This window comes from Helianthus annuus, chromosome 7, assembly GCF_002127325.2.
Source record: "Helianthus annuus cultivar XRQ/B chromosome 7, HanXRQr2.0-SUNRISE, whole genome shotgun sequence".
Taxonomy (NCBI): domain Eukaryota; kingdom Viridiplantae; phylum Streptophyta; class Magnoliopsida; order Asterales; family Asteraceae; genus Helianthus; species Helianthus annuus.
The window spans coordinates 144,879,205-144,889,679 of record NC_035439.2 but is presented as its reverse complement, the minus strand read 5'-3'; the positions used below and the strand labels follow the sequence as shown (position 1 = coordinate 144,889,679).

Below are 10,475 nucleotides of genomic sequence, written 5' to 3'. Positions count from 1 at the left end.
CTACCAAACAGCCCCTAAGCCTTACTAAACTTGAAGGGAGAAAGAAAACAGAGAAATTTTAATGTTTCCGGCAAGCGATCGGGTTCCGATGAGCTGTTCAGATTTGTGAAGTAGAACCAGAGAAGAAAGAAAAGATGTACGGGGCGCTACGGTGATATATTACTATTATTGGATTGAATACTCAAAATGATATTACTATCGCAATGATGTAACAGATAACAATGATCTAACATCCAAAAAGAAACGTTTGATAAAGTAACAGATAACAATGATGTAATGGCTCGACTCCAAGGTTCAAAAAGCCGAAGAGGAAAATCTATTAGGTACTTGTTTACTTTATTTAATATCGTGTTTTTTTTTCATTTACATTGTATGAATGTACGATAAAAAAAATTAGGATACTCCTATATTTTTTCTTCTAGTTCCGCCACTAAACTAGAGACTTAGAATAAAATAAAAGACCAATATAACCAACAAATAATAAATAATATAAACAATTTTATGATAGTAGGAAAAGTGAATGAACAGTGATTAGTAAACTGATAGTAGGAAAAGTGAATGAACAGTGATTAGTAAACTAGGGCATTTCAGGTCTTTAACACAAGACACGTGGGAGTCTCCTCAGCCTCCACAACTTCCCATCTCATTTCCTCTTCCGGTATGAAGACACAGAACACAGATTAGTTATAGAGAGAGACAAAATTAGCCAGGTAGAGAGAGCGGAATGGAGGAACGGGCGGTGGTCTTCGTCCGGCCACCGACCAGTGGTTTTGACGTAGCAAACAACGATAGAATTTGACACACTCACTTTTTAGAATCCAGATGAGGGTTGTTTTTAGAGAAAGGGGTGTTCACCTGCTGTTACCGGTGATGTTCCGGCCATGACGGCGGCGGATCTGTGTACCAAATCACCACCGTCGTTCACCATCTCCACCACCCTCATCTTCAAAATTCGTCCAAACTTCAACAAAACGAAATGAACAGTAAATCAGGGCACATCTGCTGACCGCTGCTGGCCACCATTCATTGGTTGTGGTGAGGCCTGATTGGCCCCTTTTGGCGGTGATAACCTCATCATCAAATCAGACACGCGTTGGTTTACCTTTGTCCCCCTTTTTGCTTTCTCTGTTCAACATTCAGCATCAGACATCAGTGTTTCATCTGAGGACCAGGCAGATGAGGAGTTGTCGGCCATGGCCTCCGGCCGCCCTCCTCGCCCTGGTTACACACCTCGCTGATGATGGCGGTGGTGGTGGTTTATAGTGTTTCATTTGTGTGGTTGGCTGTGACCACTGCCTTACCACTGTCGGTTACTTCCACAACCACCACCGTCTTCCCGGCCGTCGGTGTCGCCGGTGCTTGCGAATCTGAAACCCTAACCCCCAAACCCATCTTTCTCTTACTGGGTTTCTGCTGGTGGAATGTGTGGTTGGCTGTGCTTAAGCTGACGGTTGTTAGGCTGTGATGAGTATCAAATTCATATAGATCATTCATAAAGTTGGCGCGGCAGGGTGGTGGATGGTAGGTATAGAACTGCAACCCACCTTGCAGCCAGCTTCTTTTGGAACTCTGAGCTTTAGATTTGTTTTTATTGTGTGTTTGATTTTTAATGTTTCTCCTGTGTTTGCAAATGTGTTGATACATATGTGTTTGCGGTATGCTTTTCGCTGAATTGGTTGATTTGTGATAAGGAAAACAGATTAGGTGTTAATCGATTGGTAAATTTGGTGTTAATTCTTTGTTGAGAAATTTGGTCTCAATCGATAGGTAAGTTTGTGTAGCTCAGCGGTTGTCCGATGATGACGGTGGTGGCGTTAATGGCAACGATGCCTGTTTGGTTTCTGACAAGGGTTCCAACCGTGACAGTGATGTTGAGGTGATGGTTATCGCCAAGTTGAGACCCGATTGCTTAATTTTGTTTAGCCAATCACATGTAACGTGATTTTGGTGATTAGGAGGTAACTGCCGGTGGCAAGGCAGGCCGCCGGCCATAACGTTTTATGGTTAGGCTTAAGGTGGTGGTCCTACGGTAGTGCACAGTGGTGATGGGTGTTGGAATGAAATGTGATGGTTGTTGTTGATGGGTTGGCTACCTTGAATTATGGAGACCAAAAGAGATTTACACGATGGCTGGAGTGATGATGTTTGACGACAAGTACAAGTGATGTTTCCGGCGACAGAACGACCACAAGCCGGTGGACAAATGGACGTTACATGGTGGTTACCGAGATGGTTGTCAAGGGTCGTGGTTTGGATAATGAACAGGTGGTGACCGAAAGCTATGAGGCTTATATGGGTCTCTTCCATTTGGTTAACTCAGACAACGGTGACGAGACAGGTTGGCTTTGTTCAACAATAGACCCAGAGGATTCGGAGAGGTATAAACACAAACGCTCGAACTAATTACCCCATATATGCTCGCTTAAGAAAGTTAACTGCAATAATTATTTTATGTTGATGATGGATATTATTTATTTTTTTTACTCAGTTTACGAAGAGGAAGATCTGAAGTATATTGGGTTCGATTTGGTTGATCAAGTGAAATGGACTTCTTACTTCAGGTATGATTTGAGTAAACCGTCTAAAAACCTGAAGATTTGATCGTTGTTGTATTGGATTTTAGGATTAAAGGTGCTCCTTTTATGTTCTTTTGCCCAATTAAATTATTATATAATTCTTTGGATTTGTGTCTTGGAAACGATTGTCTCATAACTGATAATTAAAGTTGAAGATAATCAGTTTTCAACCATCTTTGCATCTTACTATCTATTACTTGAGTGAGGTTCCGATGGCTGCAATAAAACTGATTATGTTTTATAAAAAAAGGGTTGCTCCTTTTATACACACTAAAAAATCTAATAGGATATATGAAAAAGTAAAAGATGATCATAAAGTTGAAACAACCTACTTAGAAATTCCTTCTTCCAACTTACCCTCTTCTTCAACAGACTACTCCACAGTCGAAAGAATATAATTGTTGTTTTTTTGGTTCTTTTATATTAATTTTTGCTTCACACGTTCTTATGGTGGAATTGGAAGGTTAGGCTGCCTATTACGTTCTCTCAAAATTGGAAGCATTATGTTTTATTTGTTGTATTGGTTGGCATTCTTATGATTGTTTAGGGTTGTATCTGGTTTTGTTCAATTGAAGATTGATTGATGGAGATGAGAAAAGAACAAAGGAACTGGAATGCTTACTAATTGGCCAATACAGTATTTACAATGAAGATTTGATCTATATATAAATCAAGAAGAAACAAAATTGGCAGGAATGAAAATGTCTTTTTTATTATTCAATGAAAATGTGTTCATACCAAGAACAAGTCCTATTTCAAAGGTAACATCAAATCTATAGTATTCTTTTTCTTTTGTTTGTAGATATTGTAGTCTGAGCCACTTGGAGAACATATGTGCTACTTACATCAGTTTTTTTTTTTTGCTAAATAAATTCACGTGATCTGGTGAAGTTTGTAAAATTGGTGAGAACGAGTTCACTTTATCATGAGCTCAGTTCTACATTGAGGTTTGTAAAGTTCTTATGTATGCAACTCAAAAAAATGCCATGACTTCATATTAACATTATGTGATTGGATTGCATTTGCTTTTAGTTTGTCATTACAACAAAGGAAACTGTCCATTTTCTTCTTATGTTATGGTTATTATGTCCCACAATGTACTTTCTTTGTTATATTTTGAAGTATTGTTTATAAATCCATTCTTTAAATTAGCTTAGCAATTGAATAGGTAGTTTGATTATTGGTATTAAATTGAGCTTACAGCTCTAGAACTGGATATCTTGCACACATGTAGATTTTTTTAAGTTACTATGCAGCCTGTTAACAAGTGAGTTGCTTCTCAAATCATTATGTAGGGCCTTTTTCTAAACAATATGTAGTTAGATTGATAAGATAGTTTCTTTTAAATGGGAAAATTTGTAAACAGTCAAATACACTACAGCTGGCTTTTGATTTTTTTTACCCATTAACCCGCTTCATTTCAGCCGTTTCTCTACTTCAAATGATATACATTTTTAATACACATAGTATTATTCTAAGTTCATCGCAAATCATATAAAATTGTTACCTTTTTGGTTGACCTTAAACTGTGCAGACTAAGAATCAAGTGAGAAGATGAACTCCCCTGCTGCTCCAGAATCCAGGCAAGATTGCTGCCAAACGCACTCACTGGCACCGACCTCTTGGCCCAGCATACATAAGAGTGGTACACTTTTTAAGTCATAAGGTTATTTGATTTGGGTTTCATGTAGCTCAACAATTGTTCTATATTGGTTTATTATGTTTTTGATGGCTTTGATCTATTTGAATTCGTTTGATTAATACTCATAGCTGTTTTGTATTGGTTTAATCCAACCATAACGCACGAGTAGGGTGAGGAATCCCGGCGCAACGCGCCGGTTTCGAAACCACTAGTTTAAATAAAACCAAATTATATATAAGAGATATTTTATAATGGTTACTTTGTAGAGTTGTTTTCACGTTTCTTCATTCTTTTCCCACATTTCTATCGGTCCATATGCGAGTCGGCCATTTGAGTAATTAATCTCTCATCATTCTACCACACTTATAAACTAAGAACTCATCCTTGAGTTCTTGGAGTAGAGAGTTTTAAAAATAATGTGTTGTTTAACTTCTCCACATTCGTAAATTTCTTCCACCATCTGGTTTTTCACATTTTCAGCCATTATCGGTTTGATTGATAATTCAATGGAATGATGGATTTTAATAATCTTAACTATCAGCCGTCGGTCAGCAATGGTCCGAACTTCAAAACTAACCAGTGGTGGTCCCACATTTTTAAATACTCTAAACCAATGGACCTTTACTAAACCGAAATGGACAAGGGGACAAAAAGAAATTAAGGTTCTGATAGTAAGGCTCTATTAGTTTACAATATTTGAAAATGTGGGAGCACCACTGGTTATTTTTGAAGTTAAGACTATTGCCTGCCAACGGTGAATAGTTAGAATTACTAAAATCCATTATACCTACATATTCAATACCCAACATAGGGACACAAATGATGGTATTAACTTCTCTTCATCGTTTTTCCTTGATTTTTTGACTCTTTGCCATGCTAATGTCTTTTTTCACCAACATTTTGTTTGGAGCTTGTTTACAAATGCCATACGAATGGTGGCGCCAGTTCCGGATCAACTTTCGCAAGTTTGACATTACTTGCTACTAAGACCATGTGTAGTGGGGCATTATAGGGCATTATAGGGCAAAAAAACGCCCCCTTCCCCATTACATAGGGCATTATAGGGCATTATTTTTGAAAAAAAAAAAATTGGTGGGGCATTATATATAAAACGCCTAACATGGTTTGTGGAATGGTTGACTGGGTTTGACCCACCAATGAGAAAATAGTTTGCTTTTTTTTTGTTTAATGATTGGAAGGGGCATTATCAGGCATTATTCCCACTACGCCACTTTTGCAATAACGCCCCATGCTGACTGGACTGCCACGTGTCGAATAATGCCCCATGGTAAGGGCATTATTTTGTTTAACCACTACACATGGTCTAACAGACATAATGTTAACATGAGAATAGAGACACTTCTAAAAGAAAGTATAACCTTGCAACTTACAAACTAAAACAAAACATACCAAATGTCCTAGACAAGATTTATGATATCAAAGACTTTTATGTTGCCATTTGAGGAAACAATCAAAATACTCAATTAAATAGCGTGCTGGTGCATTTGGAAAGCGAGAAACGAGGTGATATTCTCGGGCAAAGAAACCATGGGGTCAAAGGTGATAGAAGACATTAAGTCTCTAGGTTTTCTATGGATAAAAAAATAGGTCCTCTTTTTAAACGCTAAAGTGGAGTCAATAGTTTAACTTCACTTTCTGATTGTATGTTTGAGTTCCGGCTGCTAGTATACGTTTTTTTATAAAAGTTGATCGTTCGAAAAAAATAGATATCACTATCTGGTGAACAGAAATTTGACATTAAAGTCAAAAGAGTAGTTAATGTGATATGAACGTTCTGATAGATCATCTACCCCACATGATCAATAAGCGAAATCCTACCTAATCAATGTGTTTCCCAATAATTCAAGATGAGTTGACATGTAGAGTCGAATTACAGGGCAAATCTCCTTTGGCAGTTAGAGGTAGCTTGGTGCTTACTAACTGCTAAAAGAGTAATTGCCCAGCAATGCATGCATACACTTTAGCAAAGGCGTGAAGTGGACGATAAAAATTGTTGTTCCTTTGAACTTGTTATATAAGGCAGCAAGAAACATCCTATTGTATTATGCATATAGCATATCCTAAGCACATCCTGTTGTGTGTTTCCAATTAAGTATATATTCTACAAGTATCTATGTCCATTATAGGGTTCATTTTGTGTCTTGTAAATATAGCTTTTGAGCTAGTCAAATTTGGGTGGCCCACTTGCCCTTTGGGGTTCAAAGAGACATGAATGGAAACAAGTATGCATATTGGATTAAGATCCTCTTTAAACAATGACATTTAAGTATGTAAGTTTGAGCATACGACATTTGTTGCAAGTCGTAACACATATATTAAAGGGATATTGGATTTTAATAATATTAAGTTTTACCTGTTGGCCGATAATAATCTCAACTTCAAAAATTCCCTCCAATAATCCCAACTTGTAAAAGTTTGGCCGCCATTGATCCCTTTAAAGGATCAATGCGATGAACCTGTCAAACGGGAAAAATCAACGTAGAAACGTTAAACCACACACGTACGTTGTGGCATGTTAACTCGCAAAATTTAGAATGAAACGTAAAAACATTGAACCACACATGCACGTTGTGCCGTGTTAACCCGCAACATTTACAGCGAAAATTTGCAAAAGATTAAAAGGGGCCAAAGTTAAAACTTGTGAGGTTAAATTGGAAAAGATGAAATTTTGGGTTAAAAGTAAAAAATCAAATTTTGTGAAGTTAAGTTGCAAAAGATGAAAAATTTTTTGTTAAAAAATTAAAAAAAAAAACAATTTTTAGACATCCTAAGACCAAGCGTAATGGGGCGTTTTTTTTTAAAAAAATTGCGCGAAAACGCCCAACCCCCCATTACAGGGGGCGTTTTACGGCGTTATTTTCGAAAAAAATCCCGTTCGGCGTTTAAATTATAACGCTTAAAAATGTGGGGGCCACCATCTTTCGACCGTTTTCAAACGGTAACTTTCTTTTATTTTTTTTTTAATTTAAAATAATCCCCACTATATATATTTACCCCACATTCACATCATTTTTTATACAAAAACTCACTATCTCTCCCACTTTCTTCCAACTTTTATAAAAAAAAAAACCCACTTTCTGCTAATTTTTATACAATCATGCATCCATTCCGCCCTCCTTTTGGTGTCCCCGGTAGACCCGCAAACCCGAACACAACCCAACCGCAAATCCCATACAACCTTCAAGACATGGACCCGAGCTTTTTAACTTACGCGGCTTACTTGAGTGGCGCCCCTCCGTTTGTTCCTCCCACTTTCGGCTATGGTCAAGCCGGCGGGTCTCAACCGTCACAACCCGAAGCCGAACCCGATGTGGAAGTCGTACCGGAGACGCAACCCGAACCGGTGCAAGAAACATCGAAACGCGGCAAAAGGTCGCATAAGAAGAAGGATAAGGACGCACCGCGGCGTACAAAAAATATAATCAAATGGACGAAGGAAGAGGAATACGCGTTGACTCGGGCGTATGTCGACATTTCGGAGGACGAAGAGACCGGTAACTATTTTATATAAATATTATTTTACTTATTTTGTTATTTTATTTTTTAACAAACAACTTATTTTTTTATTTATTTTTTTTGTAGCAAACTTTCAAACGGGCCCGGTTTTTTGGGATAGGGTTCGTGCACTCTTCTTTAGCACGTGGGGTCAAGGCGAACATCGGGACAAAGACTCCATTTCTAGCAAATGGACCGACATCAACAACAAGTGTCATGGGTTCCAAGAAGTCTTCCAACGTAACTACGATAATCGGCCGAGCGGTGAAGGTGACGTGGGGGTTTTAACGAAGAGTTTGGAGGAGTTCGAGAGGACAAAAGGCCCTTTCACGTACTACAAGTGTTGGGAGCTACTTCGAAAAAGTCCAAAGTGGGCGGTAGTTAACCCAATGACGTCTAGTAGTAGACGTCGGGCTAAAAGGTCAAAAACATCATCCTCCGTTGACCCGTCAACTCCGACATCGGATGCCCGCAATGTTGATTTAAATGAGGCGGTGGACGAGGGCATTCAAGAAGAGTTGGCCCGACCCACCGGTAGAAGAAAGGGAACCGGGAAAAAAACGGTCGAGTCGTCTTCCGATCTCGAGTTAAAGGATGATTTCGAGGAGATGAACCGTCGTCTCCAAGACATTCGAGATCTCGGCCACCAACGTTATGAGATTATGAAGGAACGAGTGGCCGAAACAAAAAAAATTAACGAGATGCAAGAGGCGAGGCAAATGGAAAAGGACATCGAGTTTTTGTCCAAACCTATCGACCACCTACAAGGCGATGCGTTGATCCTTGCGCAAATGCGTCGCCAAAAAATTAGAGAAAAATATGGACTCTAGATCATATTATTTTTTTATGTTTTTTTTTATTTTTTTCAGCTTTTTTTCGGTTTTTTTTTTATTTTCTGCTTTTTTTTTATTTTCGATTTTTTTTTAAGTTTTTTTTTTTTATTTTTTTTTCAAGTAATGTAATTTCATTTTTAAATTAATGAAGGTTATTTTATGTTTTAAATTAAAAAAATAATTGTGAAATGATTGTAAAATGATTGAATGTGGCATTATGGGGCATTATACCCACTACACCACTTTTGCTATAATGCCCCCTTGCTGACTAGGACGCCACATGGCGCAAAACGCCCCATGATGGGGGCATTATAGTGTTTAACCACTACACATGGTCTAAGAATGAAATATAGCACCATTATACATAGAAAAGTTGTAAATTAGTACTCTGTAAATTGGATAGTGTTACACGTGTTTCCTTCCTCTGTATATTGTAATGATAACATCAATTTGCATTGGTGGTGTGGATTACGCATGAATATATTATGTATATAATGATTGATTTTCACATCTTTATAATTTATATAATTGTGTGGTCCGAAGGGTTTACACAAATTATTCGCATCAAATATAATACGTTTTCGTACTTCTTTTTATGTAGTTTTTTAGTTTGTCTACGTTTTGACGAAACTCTTTTTCAGAAATAAGTCGGGTCAATATGTTCTCATTAGATGGTAGTAACTTTACAAATCAAACCCGTCGCAACGCACAGGGAAATTTACTAGTTGTCAATATCGGACAAGCATGTATTTAAATCATCAGAGCTGTTGTATGTAGTATAACATTTTTTATAGACATAATTTAGGAAATAATCCTTATGTATACAAAGAATGTTAGTGACAGAAGAATAATATTTTCAATCTTGACCAACCTAGAACACTTTTAAGTGATTTTGTGAACCTCATAGCATTTTCTGCATTGGCCTACTAAGAAAAGAATAAGTAATAAATCAGCATCAAATTTCTTCTTTACATATACTTTTTTATCTGCATGCATCAGTGTTCCCTTCTAAATTGTAAAAGTTTGATTAGTACATTAGCATAAAAGTATTATCCACAAACATTCTCAATTCACTGTCTAGCAAATGAGGAGAGAGAGGGATATGTGAAGCATATGCTAGAATATAGCATGTGTATGGTGTACTTCTTGCTAGCCTATAAATTGTTTGAAACCAACATACAGTTTTATCAAGCAAGTGTTTTTAAAGATTGTTTAAGTTTAAGTGTACGAATGTATTACTGGGTAACTACTCCTTTGGCAGTTAGTAAGTCATTTGCTAACACTAACTGCCAAGGGAGATTTGCCTGCAATTCATCAATCGTACATATTTTGATATTCTAGTTCTGAAATGAATGGGCTTTCCAATGGTGGGTGTTAACAATAACTGAATTATCTATGAAATCTTTGTTGTTGATTTTTGCAATATATGTGTGTAAGCATCCACATGATCTTGCTTTATGCACACATTGTTGTTTTAAGTATAATGTCCAAGTATGTGTTGGTATGTGTAGAATACTTATTAGTTGTTTTAAATATAATGTCAAGTATGTTTTGGTATGTGTAGAAGGGTTGAGATCCTGTACAAACAGTGCTAATTATAAGAACCGTAAGAACAGATCTGAACCATTGTTAATTTAAATCAAGGGTTGATATTGATTATAAATAAAACTCTTATAATTAAAAATTACTACTAACAAATTAGGGGCAATTTTGTAAAATTGCTAGTCATTTGACCATTTTCTATTAAATACAAATTCCACCAAGGTTTTTTAAACTAAAATAACTTTTATATACTTCATTATTTTTTTTAAAAATATATACCATAAAATCAAGTATTTTTTTATCTTTAATATGAGTACCATATTGCTATACCTTTTTGTATTTATAAAAGTGTTTTTTAAAAAAAGT

General features: G+C 36.8%; 1 long non-coding RNA gene across 1 annotated transcript; it reads left to right on the top strand.

Annotated features, from left to right (window-relative positions):
• The first annotated feature begins 580 nt into the window (after window positions 1–580).
• LOC110869061 lies at window positions 581–4,356 on the top strand. The gene is made up of 4 exons (XR_002552914.2): window positions 581–2,378; window positions 2,489–2,561; window positions 3,124–3,337; window positions 4,111–4,356. It is a non-coding gene; the product is annotated as an uncharacterized LOC110869061 (long non-coding RNA).
• Window positions 4,357–10,475: the final 6,119 nt, after the last annotated feature.